This window comes from Schistocerca piceifrons, chromosome X, assembly GCF_021461385.2.
Source record: "Schistocerca piceifrons isolate TAMUIC-IGC-003096 chromosome X, iqSchPice1.1, whole genome shotgun sequence".
Lineage (NCBI taxonomy): Eukaryota > Metazoa > Arthropoda > Insecta > Orthoptera > Acrididae > Schistocerca > Schistocerca piceifrons.
The window spans coordinates 282,061,176-282,074,503 of record NC_060149.1 but is presented as its reverse complement, the minus strand read 5'-3'; the positions used below and the strand labels follow the sequence as shown (position 1 = coordinate 282,074,503).

Genomic DNA, 13,328 nt, shown 5'->3' with positions numbered 1-13,328 from the left:
ACCCTATACGTCGTATATTTAAATATGTGTATGATAATTTGACAACAGCTGGATCTTCAACGCATCGGAAACATATCCGGCAAAGGAAAGTTGCTAACGAGGAAACGGAAATTGGTACTGTTGCCACTGTGGTTCGAGATCCTTGTGTTAGTTCGCGTCAAATCGCAAGGGAATCTGGCATGACGCAGAGTAGTGTTGTTCGCGTTGTGCATCGCCATGAATATCATCCTTACCGTATCTGTCTCCACCAAGAATTAACTGGTATGGATTGTATGCGTCGCATTGAATTCTGACAATGAGCTCAACTTCAGATTCAGAGGGATGACACATTTATTAATTTGATTTTATTTACTGACGAGGCTACATACACGAACCATCGAAATGTTAATTTGCGTAACATGCATTACTGGGCAACTGAAAATTCATGTTGGCTGCGGCAAGTTGCACTTCAAAAACCGTGGCCGGTGAATGTATGGCGTGGGATTCAGGAGGACAAAATTCTGAGATGGTACATAGTTACAGGAAGACATTAGTCAGTTCAGGGAAACACTTAATTGACACGTATTGTATTATACAATGGAGAACTTTCAACGAGACCTTGATGAAGACTCAGACATTTACAGGACCATGTAGACTATGTCAACATCTTGTTAACTGCTTACAGCACTAGATATTTGTTTTCTGTCAGACATGATGCTCTTCAGAAGGATAATTGTGCATACATAAGACCAGACCAGTAGTACGATGACATCATATCAATTACGATTAATTTTTGTATCCTGACAGGCAAAATATGACACTAAAGAAATCAAATGGGGCATCATAGAGCACCGCTTCTAAGATAACATGCCACTTCCCCGCAGTTTACGGGGATTTAGATGCCTGTGCGTGAACATTTCGTGGTATCCTCTTCAAATCAAATGCGAAGGATTTCGTGTTATCACAAATTTAACAGACTCCAATTATTTTGACTGCCAGTGGTTGACAAACTTTACCATATATGGAGGGTCATAATATAGTGGCTGATTAATGTTGTATTTGGAACTGAATAAGTAGCTCATTATATATAAGGAGCGACCAAAATGTGTCTTTTGGGGGCGCTGCTGCAGCGTATATGCAACATAGAGCGACTGCGATGCGGCTGTGTAAGCACTGACTCATAGATTATTATGGAGCACATGTCTTTCTGACATGCATGCAGTAGATACAGGATCGTGAACTATGGCGATATTATTACCAAATGCGTCACTACATGACCAGCATGCTGTTATTATTTTCTTGGCTGCCGAAGGACAAACGCTGGCAGACATCCATCAGTGAATGAAGAATGTGTAAGGGGCAACATGTCTGTCGAAAACCACCATTGTGGAATGGTGCGCCAAGTTCCGTGCTGGTCTCGATTCACCACAGGACACTGGTAGTAACGCAGGTGTTACGCCAACCCAAGTGGGAGGCAACCGCGCTACCACTGCATTGTCATGAACTCTCCCCACGTGATTATCATGCTTAGGTCTCATGAAGAAGGCCAAGGTTCTACAGTTACTGTGGGATTAGGATGTGAAGCCGCCAGTTGTGGACTTCCTTACGCAGTAGGACATGGTGTTTCACCAAAGGGGTTTCTTAAGCCTGATGAGTCAGTGGGAGACTTGTTTCAATCCTCATGGCGATATTGTCTGTTTTAAATGAAAAAAAAGACATTATTAACAGTCTATATCTTTATTCTTCATGTCTACAAATTTATTTCTCAACGTAATCACTCTGGAGACGAATACATGTCTCTTCTTCTAATATGTCGTTACTTCAGCTTGCTCCTACATATCATAGCAGCAGTAGTAAGACTCTCATAGATAAATTTGCAACAAAATCCCTAAATGGAGTAATTCATAGCGTACTACAAAGAAACTACTAGACAAATACCTGTCAGGTTTCTGTAAACATCAAAGCACAACAGCTAACTTAATTAAGGTAACAGATGATCTGAAGATTGCCGTAGATACACAAGGGGCAACAATCATGTGCTTCTTAGAATTCAGCAAAGCCTGTTATACTGTCGACTTCGACATTTTACTTGCGAAACTTAGCAGCCTAAGTTTCTCGCCAAGTGCATTGCAATGGTTTCACTCAAACCTGACATTTCACCAGCAGTGCATCATGTCCAGGACTATAATGTCACAATGGAGGCAGGTAGTCTCTGGTCCTCCAGGATTCGGTTTAGGTCCTATATTCTTTTCACTGTAAGTAAAAGATGTGTTATCAGTTTTGTGCTAGAGAAAGTACCACCTCTACTCTCATGATCGCCAGCTGTACTTCACTGCAAATCCAATGAACGTGAAGGCAACTATTGAGAATCTCCCTGCTGGCCATGTGCACTATCAAAATGAGTGCAAGATATCGGGTTGAAGCTCAACCCATCCAAAACTCAAGCTGTGCTGGATGGTCATTCTAGGCTAATAAGTCTGTATATCGGAAATCCTTCCCATATTTAACAATTACTGGGACAACTATCTACTTCTTTCCTTCAGCAAAGAGTCTGGGAGTAATACTAGATGAAAATCTAAATTCGGCTGAGCATGCAACTTAAATGTGCAAGAGGGCATCAGTATCTATCCATGCCCTGTAAGAATATAAAAAGCTGTTAACTCTTGACCTACAAAGATACTTACATTTATTGATTACAGTGATGCTATCCTGCAAGGACTTTCTCAGGAAAGCTCACAGCGCCTGAAACTGTTTATGATGTTCGCTATATTTGTGATGTTCGATTCTTTGATAATATTTCACCATAATATGCACAGCTATCCAGGCTGCACGCAGACAAACGGCAGGAAGTTAAATGTTCTTTGTCTTCTCGATTGTCTCAACAACAGCAGTTAGTCAATAACGTATTTACTAAAGCAGAAATAAGGCATACCATTGTCCTTGTTAGTAGTGTCCAAATGAGAGTTCTGATGCAAAGAGCATATTTCATTAAAAATTCCTGGATATAAACAGAGATTCTAATTTCACAATATCCCCCAACCAAACCTCATTTGTCTATACTATAAAAACTAAATTTTCATTTTCACATTAAAAAATTTACAAATTTAATAAATTTTATTCTTTATAATTAATAGCCATCAAAACTCATCTCTCTATATGGAAATAACCAAATTCTGATTTATTTAAAAAATAACAATCTAATAAATTTTTCGCTTTATAAATAAGATTTGTCAAAACTTGCCTATGTACATCATCAATTGAAATTTATTTTAAAAATCACACAGGTACATTTGGACAACAAACATTTTAATGACGAAATTTCAAATACTTTTCTATATAAATACAACCAAAACAATATTAACACCATAGCTGAGCTATTTCAAAACTAAGAAGCCCATCGTAAACGAAAATAGGGGTTGAGCTATAGAAATTTAGAAAATTATTGTAAAGAAAATGGTTATTCAAATATAACTAGACAAATCTGTTGGTATTTACTGATTATTTTAATGGAACAGAAATGAAGAAATATGATATGAAACTATAAAAGAACTTCGATCAATTTGTAAAACAGGAATTTTGCAGGATTATTCCAAACTTAATAAAGAGTAATTAATCAATCTTATTGCAAATCCTGATGGCAATGTTAATGAAACGATAATGATAATAGATTAAATAAAAAAACTGTAAAAGATCTTATTAAAATCTGGTAAATAAAGAAATTAAAAAATTATTGTAAGCTTAGTAAAAGAGAAATAGGCATCTAGACTGCGCAGAATTTTCAACAACTAATTATGTACCAAACTCAGTATATTTGTATAAACGAATGAAAGAAACTTTAAGAATTAATTGTCACCAAAATTATTTCAGTACTTTGGATAATTATTCACAAAAACAATTGTATGATGGTATAGTAAATCTTCATCAGTTCTACACCTGTAAACTCTTTTAATGAAAATTTGAGTTCTCGCAAAAATTCAACTATTTTAAAAATCTGAAGGGTGGTTATTCGTTACCTTTACCAAAAATTCGCTGTATGTAATTATAACGAAAGTCAGCGATCAGACAAACCGATGGTATCTTAGAACATAAAACTAAATTTCGAACTACTTTTTTGATAATAAAACTTAAAATAACATTTATGAAATATTTTATACATATCTTAATATGTAAAATTCATTAATAACATATGATTCCATCAACTCAAATTAAAATTCACCAAGATTTTGACATTAAGCCATTTTTGTTAACTTTTATTTCAATATTAAAATATTCTGTCTTCTTTAATGAAACAATAAAATAATGTAAATTATCAATAACACTGACCATTTATACACAAATTTTTTATTAACATGTTAAAAACTATATTAGTTTCATTTATCCAACTATTGTTTGAATATCAAAACCTAACCATTTAATACTTACTGTATCACCTTTCATTTTCAAAACTTTTAACCCTTTAAACTTCTGGAAAATTCGTTTAAAGTAGTCCTTGTTTATAAAAATATCCTTTTATTTGGTCACCATTTAAATCTTTTAATTTATATGTGACTGGATTAGAATGATTGACTTTTTCAATTTCAAAAGTTTCTGTTGACCCATTAGCAGTGAATCCTTTATCAAAAATTCCTCAAAATTTACTTATTCTCAATTTTTCACCAATTTTATATTTAGGTTCACTATCTAACGATTTTGTTATGTAAACAGTTTTAAATAACATTTTTTCAGTTACTCTATTCGCATCTTTTGACGACATCTTTAATGCTGAATTTTTGTGTTATTATATTCATCAATTAATTTAGAAACTAAGTCAGTCGATTTAAAAATTCCTTGAAGAATAAATTTCTTCCACACCTTTTCTTTCAAGATTCTATTAAATCTTTCAACAACAATGCTTTTAATTTACTAAAAGTTGAATAATGTTTACTGTTAAATTTTTTCATCAATTCTTTTGAATCTTTATCACAAAATTCTTCGACATTGTCTGTCTCTAAATTTTTTAGCACTCCAGCGAAGGAAATTTTCTTGAAAGAATCAACTGTATTCTTACCTATATATCTCTAACTGGAATAGGCCTAGCAAATTTAGAAAAAAACATTTGTAAGAGTTAATATACATACATATCTTTTATTAATTTTTTAAATGCCTTTCAACTTACCTAAATCCATTCTGACTGACTCAGATCGGTATAAATCATATATTCCAAAAGGAATTACATTTTTTCTTTCAAAATTTTTTCCTTTTGGTTCATGTAATTCATTAATATTTTGTTCACGAATACTTAACCCATTACCTAAAATTATTTTTACGATTTTACATTGTCCACCTATACATACTGCACAAATAGCTTCAATTCTTTGTCTTCCATTTTTAGTTTTTAATCTATCAGGATTATGTGATTCAGTAAACTTTTTCCACTCAAAGCAGTAAATATGATTATAATTCTTCATTGATATAGAATAAAAAAGTGGAACAGTTAACAGAATCTTTTAATATTACAGTTAGAAAATCTGATTTGCACACTATTTTTAATTGATTGGATGTTACGAGTTATTTTTGTCAAGAACACTCATCCAAATATCGATATTATTAAATATTAAAACTCTGTTTATGTTTTCACCTTCAACAACAACCTTTTTAAGAATGAAATCATATTCATCGAAATTGTGCTTTTTTTGCTTGTCTCAAGTCATAAAAGTAAATTCAGTAATTTGGTTATCATATACTAATGAGGAAGATTTTTTTTTAGGTATAGAGTTAAATGCATTTCAGAAATACTTCCTTGAATTTCCTTTTTTGTAAACTTTTTACTTAGTTCTTGTTATGTACTATAATTATTGAGATGTGTTAGAATATTTGTGTATTCAGATTTTGTAACAAGATTTGATAACTCATTCTGTAAATATTGTTTGTGCAGTACATCTTTCACATCTATTGGATCATTTATATTCACAATTCTTCTACCTTTGAAACCAATAGAGCGTCTAGTTACTTTCAAAATGCCATTTCATTATCATTGAAATTGTTTAATTACATTAATTATTTGTGAGTCTACTGATAATTTTTAAAATTAACTTATTATTAATTTTTGATTGAAAAAATAATATTTTTCCTAAATCGTTACTGAGTTTAGAATAAAACTTACTTCCAAAAATGGCCATCAATTAAATCTAAATTTCATTAAACTTATACTTATACATAATAGTTTAAGAACAAATAGACACAAATGATCACAAATTACAGCATTGTAGTTTTGTATTCTCTTGATATTGTACAATAGATAATTTTTTCCTAAACATTTAACTAGTTGTTTAGGAAATATGCCATCTATATGAATGAAAAACAGATTTTATATCTTAATTTTTATAATAAAATATCCAATGTGTGCCAACATGATCAGATCCATCTAAAGTAACTATTCCAAATTATAAATTATTTGGTTCATTCAGTGATTCATCAATCATAAAAAAGCGCCGAAAATGTTTAATTTTTAATTGTGTAACTAATTCTTCTATAAAATGATATAAAGAATTATTAAATTTTTTAATTAATTTCTTAAAATTTTTGCACCTCCTTTCTTTCCCATAGCTAAATTACGTCCTATTTGTTTGTCTAATTCTTTATTACCTTTTTTCTTATTTATAACTGCATTTGCAATTGCTGTGGAACCACCAGCAAATGAACCAAGTGGAGTTAAATATGGTAAAGCTGTAAAGAAATGGAAGAAATCATCCTTCATGTTGTATTATTTCTTTACCTTCTTTCTTTTTTGTTAGATATTCAACAACTTTTTTCCCAACACGAAATGTTACAAGAAAATATTTACTAGATTTTTCTCTACCTTCCCTTTTTTGAGCATCAGGTAAAAATGGCTCAATACTATTTCGTAATTCATAATTGAGTTTAAGTGATATTGCTTTAATTTTGCCACTAGATAGCACGGCACTATCAATTGTTAAGTTATTCATTTATATGGATTAAAAATTAATAACGAATTTTATATAACCCTCAGTTATTAATACCAAACCCTAATTTTAGTTTTCCACACGTTATTCCTCTAACTGTAGTTGAAGCTATTTTTTCTCCTAATGAAGCATCTGAAGCAAGCATTCTTCCTTTTGCAAGTAACTGAAGTTCTTTATCAGCTTCATGTCTTTTTTTGAATCTTTATTATCTCTATAATCTAATGGATTAATTCCTTGATCCCCTTCAGCTAATATTTTTTTTTTTAATTTGGTTTCTGGACCACAAAATCGATAGCCTGGAAGATGTAGTTCAAATGGTAATTTATTAAGAAAATTATTAACTAATCCTTTTCTATACTTTTCACATTTTCAAATGGTATGTGGTAAATTATTCCAAAATCTGATTAAATAAGGAATGCTTTTGGATGATTAATAATAAAATCACTAAATTTGTTTGTTAACATTTGACTTATTCCAACTTTTTCAGTATGATAATTTTTATTTCCAGCTAAGTATTGTCCATGTATCACTGCTAATCTGCCAGTTAATTCATGAACATCATCCACCCAAACATATTGCACTGGTTTTTCTGCATATTTTTTTATTAACATTCACAACTTTTCAAATGACTCATGAAGATTTCTTTATGAAAAAACTACAAAAATATTCTATAGCAACTGCTCTTGTCAAATCATTAAATTTATTTCCTTTACTTGATTGTATTTTACCTGCATTACTTTCATTATATACAGCATCTGCATCAAATTCTAGACCTAAATCATTCATAGTTATTTGTTTTTTAGTTAAAAGATTCATTAATCCATCTGTTCCTTCATATTCTTTTTCACCATTTTTTAATTTGTCATCATTGAAATATATTGTTAATTTACTACTAGATTTATACGGACCAGCATGTTCTAATCCAAAACATTTTCTTCACTCTGATATGGTCTAACATTCTTTCACTTATATGTATTTTTAAACATCTTTTTCTTTTATTTTGTTCTTTCTTTTTCACAATTCTGTAAGAAAATATTTAATTCTGAGTCCCTTAGTGTATATTCTATTTTATCACTACCATATTGCTTAATTGATAGAATATCATTAAATTCTTCTAAATAACGTCGATTAGAAGGAACAATTTGTTTTTCAACTTCTCCATTTGCTTGAATTGCTTTTATAACTTTTTCTCCTAATCCTTCAGTTCCTTGGTTAACTTTTTCGATTGTATCGATAACTGGTTGATCTTCATTTTTAAATTTTGCATATTCTGTTCTTGGTTGTTTTTTCTGTTTCTTAAATATCTTCTTTAAATTGTGTCTTTAGTCTTCTATTTGGTCTGGCTTTTTCAAAAAACGTCTTGATCGTGTTTTGCAAACATTTATTTACGTTAATGATTTTTATTTTATGTTCATCGTTTAAATTATGCATTTTCATAGCCAACGTTTTAATGTTCAACGTTTTTCCATGTTTAACGTCTGTAAATTCAACATTTAAAAATCTTTTGATCTTCTCTCTATATTTACCGTCAATAATGTTTCTTGTCAAATCTATTGTAATAAAACCAAATGTATCTATATTCCAACATTTACTACATATTTCTTTGAATTCCTCAAACTTTAAATATCCATCAACAAATTCACAATAAATATGATTTAAAATTGTATCATCTTTTCTTAAAACATTTAAGAAATTAAAATTATCACAAACTAGTATTTTTGGTGTTTTTCTATGTGTTTGACTTAAATAAAGACAATCTGTACCTTTATGTCTTTCTCTAGTAAAAAATTTGATAACTATATCTTTGTTTTCAACAATGAGTCACCACAAACTGAATTATCTTCATATTTATCTAACAGAATTATCTCATCATTATTTCTAATAGAATTGGAAATTTTTTCATTAATATTATCCTCAAATATTCACATCTTTTTATAAATTCTTGATATGTTGGTTGATCAAAACTTCTTCCAGTTTGATGATCCTGTAACTATAATATAATTATCAGTCATTTTTCCCCAACCACTCTGTCCTATGATCGCACATCGAATAGAATTTGGTAAAAGTTTACCATGTTTATTTTTTAATTTATTCTTGGGAATGCTTATTTTTCCCAATCTGGCATTTATTTACATAATTTTTACTAATATAAGTGAGTGGACTATTTCAGTTGCGTAATAATTCGTCTCTTCTGAAAAACAGATTCGCTGTTCCAATAAGAGAAACTTATAAATGAACAATATCGAGGGTTATTAATTTTATTCATTTTCTGCTAATGCGAAAACAAAATATAAGTTAAATCTTCCTAACAGGGAACAGAATTTAATATTAATAATAGTGATGCTAGGATTCATCCTAACTGTCCACAATTTTATATGGCTTTTGATGTTATTCACACAGATGGAACAGAATTTCAGCTTATGATGGTAATCGAATATTAAACTAATTTATAATTATGTTTTAGAATAATTTGATGTTTTTACAATCGGAAATGGAAACTATATTATCTAGAATAGAACATCCATTTATTTATTTCTCAACTCTTTTCGATCAACTTCATCTTTATTGAATGAATTAAATATGGAAGGACATATTCATAACAATGGTAAAATGAAAACCAAAAAAATTCAAGTAATTTATTCATTAGAATTATTTGGTGAGTTTTTTTAAAAGATTATCAAGAAATTATGTGGGAGGGAGGTTTAACTGTAATTTTCACCTGGAGTTCAAGAAAAGGTCAGCAAGATTCTATTCTTCATTGGCCTATTGATGATAATAATAATGATACTATTCTTAAATAAGGTAAAACTGTTGTAAAAAGTATGGAAACCTGTGTTCCTATTACTAAATATGAACCAGAATATTCACTTGAACTACACCAAGAAAGAGAGAAAACTCCAAAAACTCCTATTTCTTTCTTTGAACTACATACAACTACATTTGCTGGATTAAATGGAAAGAAAATTGTAGAACTACATATTGCTAATTATTATAATTCTGCCAAATTTGATATGCCCTACTTTATTTTTGTTGTTTTCCAATTAACCATAACAATAATCAGTTAAATGATTCTTCTGAATTCGATCATGTTAAATTACAAAATATCTATTTTAAAAATGGAATAAATGAAATTTTGCCTCAAGAATTATAGAATCTTGATCCACCTAATAACTTCTTAAAAGCTTATGATACTTTTAGGGATTTTAAGAGAATAACCCAATTAAAAAATGTAAATGCAAGTGCATTCCATTTTATTCAGAGTTACACTATCTATGTAATAAATATGTTTAGAAGAATAAATTTTGTAACTTCTCAAAAATTGACATTGAAATTATGTGCATTCCTTAATGAAAAAATAGCTAATGATGCAATTGTATGTGTTGTTACGTATGGCAAGAAGAATTTAACTCATAATTCTCAACACAGAATGCTTACTGAAAATTTTTAATTAATTAATCAGTAACAAATTAGAAAAAATTATAGAAGTTTTAACTTCATGCTTTCATTTGCTTATGAAATATTTTCATGGATCTAGGGAAGATAAAAATTGAAAACTTAAGACTTCTATAGATTAAAAAGTTAAATCTTAAATTTTATTCTAAATAAATAAAACCAAAAGAAAATGGACAAAATTTATTGAGTTGAAACTCTAGTAAGAGACATTAACAGTAATAGTAATGGTTGAGCAGAAGTGTTGACTGAATTATGAGAGCTGAAGAAACATAATTCTTACAATGTTTCATAAGCTGAACTTTTATTGTCTAAATATGGTGAAAAAGTTTTATTACTTTATTTAAAATTGTTCTTCCAGGTTGCTATTTTAAAATCTTTTCAGAAGATGAAGATAAATTAGAAAAAATTGTTGGATTAAATTTTTTTATTGACGTAGAAAACAAAATAAGGGTAATTCGATTCACGTAACTGAATTTGAATAAATTTTAGATTTTTTAATTTAATATTTGAGTAATAAATTTTAAATGATAATTTCCTTATATGGATATAGAAAAATTATTGGTGGGGGGAGACTGCAAAATTAGAATATTGGTTTGCGTCTTGGAAATTTTAATCCAATATGCTCTTTGCATCAGAACTCTCATCTGGGTACTACTCCTGTACACACTCTTTAACCTTATACATCCATCTTTCCATCTAGATTTTTCCACTTTTCTCAGTATTCTTAGCTGGTTCTGTCTCTTTAAATTACCTTTCCCCAGTACTTTCTAGGTCATTATCATTATTGCTGTTATTGTCATTATTAGTTTCATTATTACTATTATTATTATTATTATTATCATCATTAATATTAGCACTATTAGTGGCATTAGCTGCAGTAGACCAAGAACTGCCACTATTAACTTTATTAGTTCACGTCAGTAATATTTACTCCCAATTCCTCCTCAGATGTTCAGATCATTTTAATACTATGTGTGATATTAAAATTTTAATTTCTTAGGAAACTTTGATGTAAAAAAGGCACTGTAGGTGTGAAACCCTGGTCCAATGTAAGAGAGGGCCTGATGGTCCTTATCAGATCAGGTTAAATAAATAAATGGCTCCATATAAGCCCTAATTTCTGTTATATTTTCTTCGTGGCCCTTATGCAATATGTGTGTTGACACCAGTAGTCATTCTACAGTCACTTGCAAATGCTGATTCTGTAAATTTTCTCAACGATCTTTTACAAAAAGAAGATCATCTTCGTTCAAGTGATTTCCATTGGAGAAAAAAGCCATGTGCTCTTTGCTAGAACCTGCTACCTAAGTGTGTGTGTAGTGCCCCCCACCCCCTACCTATGAAGGAGAGTCCTAAAATTCTCCACACAATAATGCATACTCACCAAATAAAAAATTATTGTTACTCATCCACTTGCAATATTTGGTAAGGATCTGTGAAACTCATACAGTCTTGATATTACTTGCAACTGTGGATGGATTACAGGACTGGAAAATTTGTTTATTATCTTTTAATAAACGTGTCTGTAATTCTTTATACATGTGTGGTTTTAAATGTGGTTTGTTTGTGTCATCAGATTTCAAGTGACAAATAGTATGCTCAAACTACTCCAGTTGTTTATTTTTTATTAATTTTATAATATATTGCAATTCCAAATAATAGTAAATATTACAATAAGAATCCTAGCCTCATGCTTTAAATTACATTGAACTCATCTAGCAGACACAATTCCTCTTATGTATTCCCTTTTTTGTGTAATTTTTGTACGTTCTGTAATGTAATTTCATTGAAAATATATATTATCTCTCATTCATTTAATCCATCTTATCTACCACTGTGTTGTCTCCACCCCGTTAAATCAGCACATACACACTGCCTCAGGAATACCTGCGTCTTGAGGCTGAGCCATCAACAGTACCTGAATTCCTCGTAAGCTTCATCTGGCTTTCTAGTCATGGCTAGCTGGATGAGTCACCACATACTTAACACTCCCTCATGCCACAAGCTAGCTTCTCGTGCTGTCACTAACATTATTGCACCAAAACCTCATCCTTTGTGTTTGATGTATTATGTGATGGCAATGACATCTTCCAGAATTATAACTGTCCATGTCACAAGGTGAGAATCCTACTACATTGGTTTAGGAAAGATGATACTGAAGTCACGTTGACACCTTGGCGTCGGGGAGGCTACTGCACGCCAGCTCTGCATGCACACACCATAGGCCCATTAATTTACAAGAACTGTGTGACGTGTGCAACGATATGTGGTACCACACACCTCTGGATGCGACCAAGGACTTCTCGAATCGATGCCCCTCATTATCACTGTTGTACTGCATTGCAAAGATGGACCAACACGCTATTAAGCAGATGGTCATAATGTTTTGGGTAGTCACTTCATACTAGAGATAAAAAGTATAGTCATACTGCATGCTTTGGTGCGAAACTCCGAAAGGGAGATTCAGCGGCCTAACTGGAGACATTTTCGTTCGCTTCGCGCACAATAGCAGATTTCCTTGTTGAAGTTTGAGAGTTGTCTGTTTTAAGTGTATCTGAAAAGTGTATGTAACTATAATGGACCTGTAGGTAGTGTAGTGTCAGGTTTGTGTTGAATGGTGGTGAGAAAAGGGGGATGTTGAAACCCAATTCCAGCACATGCCTACTCTTATCGAACAGCTCTCGGGAGAAATAGGATTTTGGTGCAAAGTCTTGTGATCAGGAATTCTGCTTCACTGCCACACCTTTCATCTGCGCCAGATGGACGTTTCACGTAAGTTGCATTCCAACATAAATATATAGTGCAACCATTTTTGTTACACATTTGTGAATTCTAAATTACTTTTTACCCTAGGACAACGCACAGGAAACCAGTGTATAACCTGTATTGATGAAAGCATGAAACAAATGTCGTGATGACTTGTAAAAAATTCGA

The 13,328-nt window shown here is 31.2% G+C and overlaps 1 protein-coding gene across 1 annotated transcript in view; it reads right to left on the bottom strand.

Annotated features, from left to right (window-relative positions):
• The window catches only part of LOC124722311 (glutamate receptor ionotropic, kainate 2-like), a 593,330-nt gene that overhangs the window by 305,138 nt on the left and 274,864 nt on the right, over positions 1-13,328 (bottom strand). The window lies entirely within an intron of this gene.